The 14,768-nt window shown below is 34.4% G+C and overlaps 1 protein-coding gene across 2 annotated transcripts in view; it reads right to left on the reverse strand.

Moving 5' to 3' along the window:
• The window catches only part of CDYL (chromodomain Y like), a 163,885-nt gene that overhangs the window by 36,700 nt on the left and 112,417 nt on the right, over positions 1 to 14,768 (reverse strand). The gene's annotated exons all lie outside the window — the stretch shown is intronic.

Consider the following 14,768-nt stretch of genomic DNA (forward strand, 5'->3'; position numbering starts at 1 on the left):
TTGGATTCCTAAATTTAGAAAAGTGACTAAGTCCTTAGTTGACCAAAGGAAATTTAAGCATCCATCTTTACTCAGTTCTTCAATATGTACAGTAGTAACACGGTTATAAAGCTATCAGCAATCAACATTTTAGAATCAAAGTTAAGAACACTGAGGAAATCGATATCCTTAAAAGTAAAGTGTATTATCTCAAGAGGTTAATTGAAAACCTTATTCAAGCATGATCAATCTTTATTACTAATGCTAATTCAAGCTATTAAGTTTCATTTTACTTATGACAAAATAGAACAAAAAATGAATAATTACTACCAATATAAATCCTATCATTCTAACTAAGCACATCAGAATAAGTTCCTAAAGTAAATCCAGTAAGGCAGGTGATACTTTAAATTTAGTATATTTTATTTCCTCATTAAGAACTTTAAAAATAAGTCAAATATTAGAAAAAACTTAACAAAAAATATGTATACTATGTCACCCTAAATTACTAAAAAAGGAACAGAAAATAATCAGACCCGTCTTCCTCTTTAGTGTTGAGAATGAAGGATTAACAAGAAAAACAAACAAAAATATGAAGATAACATTATCTACATGGCATAATTCTCCAACAGTGAAATCTTATTATTTATCATATCTACAATAATTTTATTTCCTGCAAAATGACTCTACTCTATTTGACATAGAATTGAATTCTCTCAATACTTTTCTTCATGTTTATCTTGACTTTCAGAACCAACCAGTTCTTTTAACTATTGCTTTAGTAAGATAATTAATCAATTACAATTTATCTATTTCATTTTAATAGTTCATGGTCATTAATTTCAAATCCTAGATATCAAAGGAAGATACTACTACCTTAATTAGACACATGTTGAGAGTATAAAGAAACCTCTACTCCAAATGAAATTCACAGTCTATACTTATTGCATCTAGTATATTCTAGATTAAAATGTGCTAATTTTCTACTCTTGGTGCAGAGATATCTCAGAGAGGGTAAGACTTCAAACATCTTTGGAAATATATTAGTACCTGGACTAAGTAAGGTTCAAGGTATTTGCTGACATTCACAGTAAGGTCTATTTCAACCTTCTATCTGCAATGTCAATAGTAACAGGGTAAGAATGAAAACCTGTCATCTATAATTTCAATCTTTTCCCAATTGCTACTATTTCAATCAGTGTGTAGAGAATTCAAACATCAGAAGACAATGTTAACTTCTTCATATAAACTATTGTTTTAAGTAGCCCTCTTTTCCACTCTTCACCTTATGTTTAAATTAGAAATAGTTTAAACTAGAGTAACACATTAATTTTAACTATGTTCTCAAATGCTATCATAATGACTTGCTAGAAATGCAGTTCCATATTAGTGTATGCTATAGACCCTGTAGGGCTGATAGACCATTAAAGCTAAAAAGGGTATGGTTGCTGCAAGCACTACCATCCCTCAACAAGATGGAGCTGGAAGTGAGAGCACCACAGGTAAAAAGTCAGTCCTGCAGTTGGTTGCCAAAAGTATAACACATATTTTAGCTTTGGAGTTTTATAGAAGCCAGAGCAAGGCTAGAAATTCCATTAAAAAAGATTCTAAGATATAAACAAACTTACTACTTAAGAAGACAATCTGGTATTTCTAAGACCCAAGAAGTTCTCCCTGAGGATGTTTAAAAAAAATAAGAGCCCAAAACACACACAGACACTCAGCCACCCCAATACCAGAAGGAACGGAAAACGATGAAGGACAAATACATGCATGATATGGCAGATTACAAACTCAAAAGAATCCTCAAGTACATAAAAGCAATGGTTTTCTTAACATTTCCCCATACACGAAGCTATTTTTTTCCCCCAAACAAGATGGAACCTCAAAAACAAAGCTGACCAAAGCAGAGGTGCTCTGGTGGGTGGGGGTACTCCTTGGCTCCCCATTCTCTGAGACCAGCTGTTAGAGATGTGGTAATGGACATGCAGATGGCTGACTTGCTCAGCAAATGCAGAAATACCACACATCTCTGGATTTATGAAGCACCATAAGAAAATGAAAACATATGATTTCATTTTAGTAAGAAATAGGCTGCGAGGAATTGAGAGATGCCTCTGTCCTCAGAGGTTGGCTGTTTGCCTAGAATAAACTACCCAGATAAAAGTGAATGGTCAGAATCACAGAATCAGGGGAGAGACAGGCCTGGGAGAAAGAAACTGCCATCTAGATCTTATCTTATTATCTACCCTTCTAGTCATTCTTTGGTTGGCCTTTCAATTAATTTTCAGACCATATTAACAAAGTCAAAATTTAATTCTCGATGAACTTTCAAAAACTTTCAAGAACCGTTTCAAGTATTTGTGACATTCACTCAGTCTAATAGTTCTTTTGGGTCAAGATTTCCTCATCTTATGACTCCTCAAAGAGAATTTACTAACAGGAACACAGATTTTACATAAAGAATACCTTGAAAATTAAAAAAAATTGAAATGCAGTATCATCTCCTAACAGAATGGCAGAAGTACTTAGTTTGTACCTAAAAGACAGTCATTGCAAACATGTTTACAGCTCCATATTTTCAATAGATATTTAAAATTAATTTCCACATATTGAAAGTTTGAAGCAATCAAGTTAATCAATCTAATATTAAAAGAAAGACACAAGACTAACTTCTAAAGCATAAAACCCCTAACATCAGTCCCATACACACTGGGTACACTCTCAAGGGAGGAAAGTAGTAAAATGTTTTTTGGAGGGTGATTTGACAACTTGTACCAAAAACATTAAACAAAACTCTAAACCTCTGATGAATCTAAAGTCCAAATCTAGGACTTTATCTTAGAGAAATAATCACAGGTATCTATTAGAATTTGACTAAAAGGAAGTTCTTTCCAGTGTATTTAACAGGATGTTGCTATAATTAAGACTGTGTGCAATTATGCTTAATAACACAGAAAGATGATCTATGAGAAGTCAAGCCTGAAACAAAGAGCAGTGAGACATGTGTTCTTACAAACTTACATGCAAAACACAGTGAGTAAAAAGCTATCTGTTATATTCTCTTGCCCACTCTCACCTACTGACTCATTTCCTAGTCTCTCAGCTACAAGGTCAATCTATTTTCTTTACTCTCTTCCTACACATTATGGATACTGTGGTATTGCTGTCAGGTTTTTATTGCTGTAGTAAAATATTTCTATACTTGAGCATGAGCTAACCATCTAGAGAAGTTCTGTAGGCCATGAAGCTGGTGGTGCAAAGGCTAAACCAGACCCAGCTCTGCCTCATCATGGACTACACCATCTATAGACCCAGCTCTAAGAAACCACACGAGAACGTGCTCCAATTACACACCAATTCTGTAAACCCTATTTTATTACAAACAAAAGTTAAATGGGGAAAAGAGATCCATAGTTCAGAATTAAGAATAGATCTGTCCACAGCTAAAAGGCTGGTTAAAGAGCTAGACAAACTACAAAATGACAACTTTTTTTGAACTCATTAGACAACTGAAATTCAAGGAAAGACAGTCCTATTCAAAGAAAAGATGGGGCGTAGAGGCTGTCTCATCTGTGGCAGAGTACAAGTGGGAGGCAGGGTCTCTAAAAATGGATAAGAAGGGATCAGCTAAAACTCTAAAGAACTGCTAACAACTGAGTGTGGGCTAGCATGACATGCAGAAGTTCACTCATAAGAAAGACTGAATGAGTGGCAGGAGATCAGACACAAACTTCCTCAGCAATGCAGACATAGAGGGGTCTGCCACTTTCAGGAAAAAGGTATGAAGACCCACCTGCCTACTCTGACTTTTTCCTCAGGGCTCTGGGGGAAGGGCAGCAACCCCTCCACTGACCCCATTAGAACCAAGGAAAGTGTGAGGGAAAAACTCTTACCCCTTGGGCAAGAAAAATCATCCTGATAAAGCTCCATTTACAAGGCTGAGCCACACATGGCCTAAGACTGAGATAGAACCAGAACAAATAACTGCCCCACTCCCACTCTCTCTTCCACATTCTTAACCCAGTCTATCAAGAACTGAGTGAAAAATATCTATAGCAATCTACCTCTAACGGAGAGGCTAGATCATGGAGAAGCTTTCTCTGATTCAGGCATATGGAGACAGCTGAAAGCTGATGGCAGAGCACATACACTGAGAAAAATCTCTGGCAAACACAGTAAAGCAAAACCCAAATTCAGCTTAACTCCTGATAGAATGACTTAATTCCCCACCTTAGCTGCCTATGAAGAAACATGCCCATTCCTAGGCATAAATATTATTTATGTCAGTCTCTCTTATTTTATACAAGATACCAATATTAAAAAGATGACCCAGATAATGGTACTATCTTATAGGAACATTAAAATAAGTATAATACATATAAAAGGATCTACTAGAAAAGGTGTACAACTTGTATAAACAGATGGAGCACTTCAGCAAAACTCAGAAACTTTAAGAAATAGGCCATATGTAAAAGTTAGAAATAACAATGAACCCTGGGGAGGGGAAGAATCTGATTTCCAGAATTGCCACATTTTTTATTTAAAAAGTCCTGTTTTCATCATCATAAACAACAAAAACAACAACGGCAAATCATAAGACATAGGAAAGAATAATCCAAACATATGGGAAAAAAGTAGTCAATAGACACTGTCACTGAGGAAGCCCAGATGTTGGACTTTAATCAGCTATTTCAAATATATTCAAGAACAAAGGAAATAATGTCAAAAGAAATAAAGTCTGAGGAAAATGCCTCACCAAATAGTATCAACAAAGACAGACTATTAAAAAAATAGAAATCCTCGAGTTTACAGTATACAAACAAAAAAGAAAAATTCACTAGAATGGCTCAACAGATTTAGACTGGCAGAAGAAATAATCACCAAATCTGATAATAGGTTAATTGAGATTATCTAGTCCAAGGAACAGAGAGGAAAAAGAATGAAAAAGAACAGAATCTCAGAGACTTTTGAGACACTATCAAGAATACCAAGACACACATCATGGGAGTTCCAAAAGGAGAGGAAAGTTAGGGACAGAAAGGATATTTGAAGAAATAATGGGCAAAACCTTCCAAAATTTGATGGAAAACAATCTGCATATACAAGCTCAAGAAACTTCAAGGAAAAAAAAATCACCTAGACACATCATAATCAAAACATCAAAAGCCAAAGATAAGAATTTTCAAAGTAGCAAGAGAAATGACACATTAAAGCATCGAGAGAACCAACACGTCATGTTCAACGACTCCTTGATAAGATTAACGTGGTTCTTAACAGAAACCATGTAGAGGACAGAAGGCAGGGGGATAAAACAAAAGTACTGAAAAAAAACCTGTCAATGAATAATTCTATATCTAGCATAACTATCCCTTGATAAAGAAGTAGAAATTAAGACATTCCCAGATAAAAAGAGAATTAGTGGTTAGCTTACTTGCTTTTACGATAAATACCAAAGGGCTAAAATTAAAGACAATAGATAGTAACACAAAATCCACATGTAAAAAATAAAATGCACTGGTAAAGGTAACCCCATAGGTAATTATAAAAGGGTAAATGTATTTTGGCTTACGATACTGCTTCTCTTATATAATTTAGAACACAAAAAGCAATAAATCTGTGTTAATGGGCATATATATGATAATACTAGCACAAAGGTGTGGGAGAGGGAGTGAAGTTATAATAAGAGCCAAGTATTTCTATACTACTGAACTTAATGTGATATTAATCTATACTACATTATCACAGATTAAAATGTTAATTACAATCCCCAGGGCAACAACTAAGAAAAAGCTAAAACTACATAATAAAAGAAAACAGTGAAATTAAAATGGTACATTAGAAAAGACCTATTTAACACGAATGAAAGAAGGCAGTAATGGAGTAACAGAGGGAGAAAAAAAGCATGCACTATTATAGAGAACAAAGAGCAAAATGGAAGACAAATCCTACCATATCAGCAATTACAAATAATCCACTTAAAAGACAGAGATTGGCAGAAAGGATAAAAAGACCTAGCTCAACTCTGTGCTGTGTATAAGAGAAATACTTTAGATATAAAAGACACAAGCATGTTGAAAGTAAAAGACTGGAAAAGATATACTGTGCAAAACAATAACCAAAAGAGACCTGCAACAGCTATACTATATGAGGTAAAATAGACTTTAAAACAAATAGTTACTAGAGGAAAAGGACATCTTATAATAATAATGTGTTAAAACATCAAGAAGACATAGTAATTATAAACAAACATGCACCTACCAAGAGAGCCCTAAAATGAAGCAATTTGACCTAACTGAAAGGAAACACAGACAACTCAACAATAGCTAAAGACTTTAATATTCCACTTTCAGTATGAATACTGAACTAGATAGAATAGACAGAACTAGACAGAGGGTCAGCAAGGAAATGGTAAACCTGAACAACACTATCATCCAACTAGACCTGATGGACATTTATAAAACAACCCACCCAACAAGCAGTATGACTTCTGAACATAGTGGATTGAAATTAGAAATCAAAAAGAAATAGAAATTTGGTTAAGTCCTCACATTGAAAAAAGATCCCAAATTATTAGCCTAACCATTCACTCTAAGAAATTAAAAAGTAAACTCAAAACAAGCAGAAAGGAAACAATAAAAACGAGCAAAAATTAATGAAATATAGAATAGAAATGTAGCAAAAATTAAAAAAAAAAACCACAAAAGTCGGTTTTTTGAAAAGATCAATAAAATTTACAAACCTTTTAAAATGACCAAGAAAAAAATTAGAACACTCAAATCAAGAATGGAAGAGGAGACTGTACCAATGATCTTACAGAAATAAAAAGGACTGTAAAGGAATATTATGAACTGTGTGTCAACAAATTAGATTACCTAGAAAAATTGAAAAATTCCTGGAAATTACTGAAACTGAATCAGGAAGAAATAAAAATCTGAATAGATTTATAGCAAGAGATTAAATAATTAACCAAAAAACTTCCCACAAAGAAAGGCTGAAGATCAGATGGCTTCACTGGTGAATTCTACCAAAAATTTAAAGAAGAATTAAAACAAATCCTTCACGAACTCTCCAAAAAACAGAAGAGGGGAAATATCTCCACACTCATTGCATGAAGTCAGTATTATCCCGATACTAAAACTAGACAAAGGTATCACAAGAAAACCACATCTCTTATGAATATAGATCCAAGATCATCAACAAAATATTAGCAAACTGAATTCAGCAGCATATGTGATTATTTTATAATACCACGATCAAGTGGATTTATCTCAGGAAGGCAAGGTTAGTTCAACATAAAAATAAATCAATGTAACCACGTGAAAAGAATAGAGGACAAAAACTACACGATCATCTTAATAAATGCAGAAAAAACATATGAGAAAATCTATGATTCTTTCATGATAAATACTCTAAAAAAACTAGGAATAAAAGAGAATATCTTCTACCTGATAAAAGGTATCTGAAAAATCCACAGCAAACGTAACACTTAGTGAAAGACTAAAAACATTTCCCCTAAGATCAGGAATAAGATAAAGATGTCTTCTCTATAAACTTCTATTCGGCACTGTATTGAAGACTCTAGCCAGAGCAACTGTGTAAGAAAATGAAATAGAAGGTGAGAAAGGAAGTAAACTATCTATTTACAGATGATATAACTGTACACATAGAAAATCCTAAGGAATCCCCACGCACATAAACATAACTATTAGAACTAATAAATGAGTTCAGCAAGGTTGCAGGATTCAAGATCAATATTCAGAAATCAACTGTGTTTCTATACAGCAGCAATAAGAAATGGAAACTGAAATTAAGAGAACAATCTATATTTACAATTGCATTGAAAAGATTAAATATGCAGAATTTTAACCAAGAAGTGCAAGACTTATACACTGAAAATAACAAAACCTCACTGAATTTCTAATTTCGACTTAAATAAATGAAAAACTTTGTACTAGAAAAGTTAATAATGTAAAGGAACAATTCTCACAAAATTGATCAACGTAATGCCTATCAAAACCCTAGCTGACTTTTGATAGAAATGGACAAACTGATTCTAAAATTCATATGGAATTACAAAGAACTCAGAACAGCAAAACAATCTTGAAAAACTCTTACTTCCCAATTTCAAAACTTACTATATAGCTACAGTAATCGAGGAACTGTGGTACTGCCAAGTGGACAGACATACAGATAAATGCAATAGAACTGAGAGTCTAGAAATAAATCCTATACATCTATGTTAACTGATTTCTGACAAGGGAACCAAGACCATGCAATGTAACAAAGAATACTCTATTTCAGTAAATGGTGTCAGGACAACAGGATACCTATATGCAAAAGAATAAAGCTGGATGCCTACTGTATGCCATATATAAAAATTTACTCAAAATGAATCAAAGACCTAAATGTAAGTGTGAAATCTATAAAACTCATTCTTAGAATAAGATAGGGGTAAACCTTTGTGACTCTGGATTAGGCTAAAGGTTTCTTAGCTATAACACTAAAAGCATGAGAAACCAAAGAAAAACTATATACATTAGACATCAAAATTAAAAACTTTTTGGCTTCAAATGACACTATCAAGAGAGTGAAAAAACAACCAAAAGAATGTGAGAAAATGTTTGCAAATCACATGTGTTATAACAGTGTAATGTCCAGAATATATACCGAGCTCATACAACTCAACAATAAAAAGACAAATAACCTAACTTAAAAATGGGTAAAGGATCTGAATAGATGTATCTCCAAAGATATGCAAATGAAAAACAAGCATATGAAAAGATGCTCAAGAGCATTAGTTATTAGGGAAACACACATCAAAAGGACAATGAAATACCACTTCACACCTACTAAGATGGCTATAATAAAGTTCTGTAGTTCCTGAAATATTAAACATAGCAATTCTACTTCTAGGTGCATATACAAGAGAAGTAAAAACTTGTCTGTGCAAAAGTATGCACACAAATGTTTACAGAACATTATTCATAATAGGTGAAATGTGGAAGCAACCTAAACGTCTATCAACAGATGAATGGATAAATAAAATCTGGTATATCCACACACACAAATTATTCAGCCATAAAAAGGGATAAAGTACTCATTCATGCTACAATGTGCATGAACTCTGAAAACATTATGCTAAGTAAAAGAATACAGACACAAAATCTACACATTTGATTTCATTTATATGAACTGTCCAGAACAGGCAAACCTATAGAGCCAGAAAGGAGATCAGCAGTTGCCAGTGGCTGTGAGGAAGGTAGAAAGGAGAGTGACTATTGATGGGAACGGGGTTTCTTTTTGGAGTGATGAAAATGTTCTAGAATAAATAGTAGTGATTGTTGCACAATTTTGTGAATATAAAAATTTGAACTGTACACTTTCAAAGAGTGAATTTCATGGCATGTCTCATTTTTTAATATATGAAAATAGGCACCTATTAAACCTCAAAAGATAGTTAATATAAATAATACAAATGTTTACATTCAACTTATATAAGGTATCACAAGATTAAAAAGTTAAAGTTTAAAATATTTGAATAGACATATTACTATTACAAGAAGGGAACATTTCAAGTCATTGTTAACAACAAACGAGGATTTGCATCTATGATACAATTTTGGTAATTTAAATCCAGCCATATATAAAAAAGGTAAAGCATCATCACCTAAGTTGGGTTTATTTTGAGAATGCAAGATTAATGGTGTTTTTTTTGTTTGTTTGTTTGTTTTTTGTTTTTTGGTGGGAGTGGAGAATGGGACCCAATGTAATTTACTTGCTTAATGAAATAAACAAACAAACAAAAATCTCAATAGATGTAGATAATATTCTTTCATGACGGAAATTCTCCTTGCCACATATTAGAGTAGAACTACCTTAGCTAGTGATAGTTTCAATTCTTAACTCTTCTTTGTATTCATACCCTTTTGCCATGGAAACTTGTCTATTGTAGACTGGCTGACTGCCACAGGCCTTGAATCTGGAAATAAGGGTTAGAAATGGGGTTTGAACAGGAGCTTGTATCTTTGCCACTGCTACAAGACTATGACCAGATTAGCTTGCTGGAGGAGGTAAAGAACCAATCTGAATCACCCAGCTGTTCCAGCTGAGGCCATTCAAGACCAGGTGAAGATTTTAAATACTTACCCTCATCTGAAGCAGTACAGCCCAGGCACTTGAGTCAGACTGTCTCGAATCCTTTCCTAGTTCTGCCATTCATTAGTTATGTGTCCTTGACCAAGCTGGTTAACTTTTCTCATCAACAAATGATAGGAATAGTAGCTACCTCACAGAGTTATTACGGGATTAAATGGTTGCTATGTGTAAAGCACATATAATAGTCCTTGACATTCATCAAATACTCAATGGAGGCATGCTAGAATTACTACATGCACAATATTTTAGTTTGCTCCTTTCAAATCTCCTTTGGAACTGATGTTATTTCTCATCTTCTGGACTATATTTCAGTAACATATATGTTCATCTTTTATAACTCAAGAATAAAAAAATTATTTTAAATAAAGTATACTATATTTTTTTATCCCTGGATTATACCTTCTGAAGAGTCAAATTCAATACTAATATGTATTTATAGCCAAAAAAAAAAAAAAGTAAGGTCTACCAGAATAGGTCCAGTGGAAAATTCCAGTTCATATTTCATTGTCTTGTCAATCTCAGTCAGCCAGCCAAAGCCAGACCCGGAATGAAGCCTAGTCAATATCAGAGTTGTCCATCAAACAACCCTATAAATGCTATATGCCATTGAAGTTTTGAGACCGTTTGTTACACAGCATTATTATGGTAATGGATAACTGATATGATAGTTACACAGTATTTAAAAACTCAACAGTAAACATTATTTTTAATGATAAAATCTTAAAATTTTCTTCAGAGATTAGGACAAAGACAGCATTAAATAGAACATGAAAACAAAATTTAAATAATATTTATAATAACATCAAAAAAAGTATTTTACAAAACCCAAGGAATCAATATACTGAAAGACATGCAAGGTCTCTACGCGGAAAACTGCAAAACATATTCATTAACTGTAAAAATACCAATTCTCCTAAATGATTGAATGCAATCTCAATCAAAATTCTAGTAGGTTTCTCCTTGGGGAGTAGAAATTGAAAAGCTGACTCTACATCGTACATGGACTTGGAAAGGGCCAAGAGTAACCAAAGCACTCTCAAAAAACGAGGATTCTCTACCAGGTATCAAGACTTAAAGGTACCATAATTAACAAAATGTAGATCTGGCATAAAGATAGGTAACAGAACAGAAGCCATAATAGAGTGACATGTACATAGATTGTCCCTGGCTTTATGCCAAAAGTGATAGCAGCAGTAATGAAAGTGGTATAAAATTTGAGTGTCACACATTCACCAAGGCAAATTACAGACCTAAATGTGAAAGCTTCTAGAAGGCTCTGGGGATTCCATGGCAAAAAGTATGAATACAAAGGCTTTGGGGATGTTTATATGTTGTCTGTGGTAACTTTCATGCTACAACAGTTGAGAGCTGAGTAGTTGTAACACAAAAGCCTAAAATATTTACTATCTGGCTCTTTACAGAAAAACTGTGCTGATCCCTAGGCTAGATTATTCTTTTATATCCAGTGTAATCATCCCAGTAAGGAACTGGAGAGAGAGAATTACCAAGAGGACTTGAAGAAGATAACTGTTTAGCTAATAAGAATATTTTAAAGTCCAGAATTATTTTATGAAGTCTAAATTTACCAGCTGTGCAACCAGATTTGTTTTCTGTTAAAAACAAACAGTACAATGTCATGGAATCACTGAAACTATCAACATAGACATAGAATCATGGCTCGTATTTAAAAACTTTTAACTTCAAGTGATTATAGGACTGGTTTAAAGAAACCACATTTACTCCAAAATAGATGCCTATAATCTCTTAATCAAAGCAAGCACACAGACTCAGGTGCTAGTAACATTACTGAGAGATGAAACATCTCCAATTCAACAGGTAGCTCATTATTTAGACATGATGCTGTCATCAGTACTTTGGCAAGCATGCCTATTTGAGGAGAAGGTATGAAGTTCCTGTTAAAAACAATTCCCAAAGTCTCTTTCACAGTCCCATAGAAATGAAGTTTATCCCTTTCTTTTCTGAACAACCCCGGCTCCCCTCTGAGTTGTTCCCTTTGTAAAGGTATTTGAAACTTCAAAATGAGTATCATGATAAAAAACAAATGAAAGCAATGGTAATTTTAAGAAAAAAACTATCTTAAAAACCATGTAATTTTGACTTTGATCATATAACATCAATGTGAATATTGGGTCTGCTTGTTTTAAGAAAGAAAAAAAAAATCTGTCTCATAGGACAGTATTATATAGGTAATTTTCAAAATCAAATGTGTTTTTGCTTCTTCGCTCTCTACCCACCCCCAAGATTCTGATGTTTCCTGGGAGTAGAATAACTTCTTTGCTTTCATAACAAAGACGACTAACCTCATATTCTTCAAGACTCCTATAAATCCTCAACAGCTTTTTCTATCTCAAGTTTTTTTTTTTACATTACATCTGTCTTTGCAGATACACATTTATATATATATATGTCATTGTGAAATTTGAAAAGCGAACTTATGTAATTATGTAAGATAATTTTACGTTAAAAAGCATAGTCTAAACAATATTCTTTAAAACTTTAATGTCAACTTTAAGCTGAACAGCAAGACAGGTGGCCACCAAGTATTTTTACTTGATTCCAAAGGCCCTCTCCCAGTGTCACAGCCTCTCCCTCCTACACATTTCTTCTCCCCAATCTCAAGCCATTCCACGTTTTTGGAAAGGATTATATTATTTCTATTTTATAGTCTCCAAAAACCTACCAAGTCCTATAAGTAAAAAAGAATACTTACAGTTACATCGACTTTTCATTCATAAAATAGAACAAGCAGTACAGTTCACTTCTAGTTCTCTGTGGTAACAGGACTTGGGCATAAAGTTAAGAACTTGAAAACAAAAAAAAACAAAGATGAGCCTTGCTCTCACCCCATTTCTCTTCCCATTACTCATTCACTAGTTTTATGAATGCCAATGCAAGAAGGATTTTGGTAGTGTTAAAATACACTATCCCTTGTGGTGCCAGTGTGATTCTGAATGCTTCAATTTGGTCATTCAACTCTGATATGCTTTTATTTCTTGTGTTTCTTATATGCCACTACCATCCCATCAAGACGACGCTGGGAAGTCTGTTTCTGGCTTCTCAATTCTACTTATGCTGAGATAAACTGCTAATCTGAGCTTCTCACCTCTCCACAGCATAAGGCTCTAATAAATTCTTAAAGAACCAGTAGTGTGCAGGTTATGGGAATGTTTCCTCTTCATTTAACAAACTTGAGGCTCTGTCTCTGCCCTCTGCTCATCACCCTGCCCCCACTCCCTTTGTTGCAGACTTGGAATATTTGGCTGCTCGCTAATTTAGACAGAACCTCTCTCCCTTTCACCTAAGGGTGGGCAGGCATATGGCTGGGTCACCTCTACTCAGTCTGGAGAGCCTGAGGGAGAAGGCAGCCTCTCCCTTTCAACAGGGCTTTCTCTCTCAAGGGTGTAGCCCAGAACAGCGTTAATCAGAGAAAGAATTCCATGCGGCTCCTCCCTACCTTCCTCCAAATACATTTAAAACAACCGCTTTGGATGAAGTCTTGCTTTGATTCTGATTACCAACCAACTGCATTTTTTAATAAGAAAATAGCCTTTCTCTACAGACAGGCAGTCATATACTTCTATGTTCCTGGGTACAGATGGGGCGGGGGGGGGGGGGGGGGAACGCAAGTAAGTATTCTTATTCTTTACTCCTAGAAATAGGGTTTGCTTTGAAATATGGGATTTGTATTTGATTCTTGTTACATCTTGGGGTAGGGGAGGCTTCTTCAAGAAGCTTTCTATAAATCTTGAGTCACCATGGCAGTTATCCCTCTACCTTCTTGCTCAGAGCACTTTAACCATGGTATGAGAGGACATGGATTTAAGATCTAGTTCTGTAATTTACTGGCTCTGTGACCTTAAGCAATTTGTACCTTATCAGTATACAAGGATCGATAATACTTATTTACATCACAGAGTAACTGTTGGAATTAAACAAAACATTCAAAAGTGATTCAAACCATACAAATGTCATATACTATTACTAACATTATTAATAAATATGCTCTTCCACACAAGGCAAATGACAGAAATCTGCTGCCTCTCACTAGAGACATTTCTTTGGGAATGATTGTTTAACCAGTCACAAGTCTACTTTAGTATAAACTGGGCCCCAAAACCACTCTGTATAAGTCCATTTCTGATTTTCATGGGTATTACTTATCCATGCATCTTTCTCTGTTCAATGTAAAGAAATTAGAGAGCCTCACAGAATCCTTAAATCACGTACACATGCACATACAAATATGATAATAAGCTGAAAGATATAAATGCTCCTCCTGATAAACAACCCACAATAAAACAAACAAAACCTGACATCTTGCCAATCTTCAGTTGAGTTAGTGATGGAGAGGACTGCTGAATTATCAGCACAAGCTCAGATACTGCATTTGCTTGCTACCTTGGCAATAAGCTATTCTTGCTTGATGGGATTTAGAATCTTCTTTCCATTAATTTTATTTTATGGCATAATGAAATGGAACCTAGATGCAGCTGTTGCTTGGCTTTTCAAAATGTGCAGTAACAAAAATAGGCCAGGTTGGACAAGGCCTCTCCCCTGTAAGCTCTTCCTCCAGATTCATGCCAACTTGCTAAGAGTTCTTGGAACCTCAC

Source organism: Pteropus vampyrus, unplaced genomic scaffold (genome assembly GCF_000151845.1).
Source record: "Pteropus vampyrus isolate Shadow unplaced genomic scaffold, Pvam_2.0 Scaffold129, whole genome shotgun sequence".
Classification (NCBI taxonomy): Eukaryota; Metazoa; Chordata; class Mammalia; order Chiroptera; family Pteropodidae; genus Pteropus; species Pteropus vampyrus.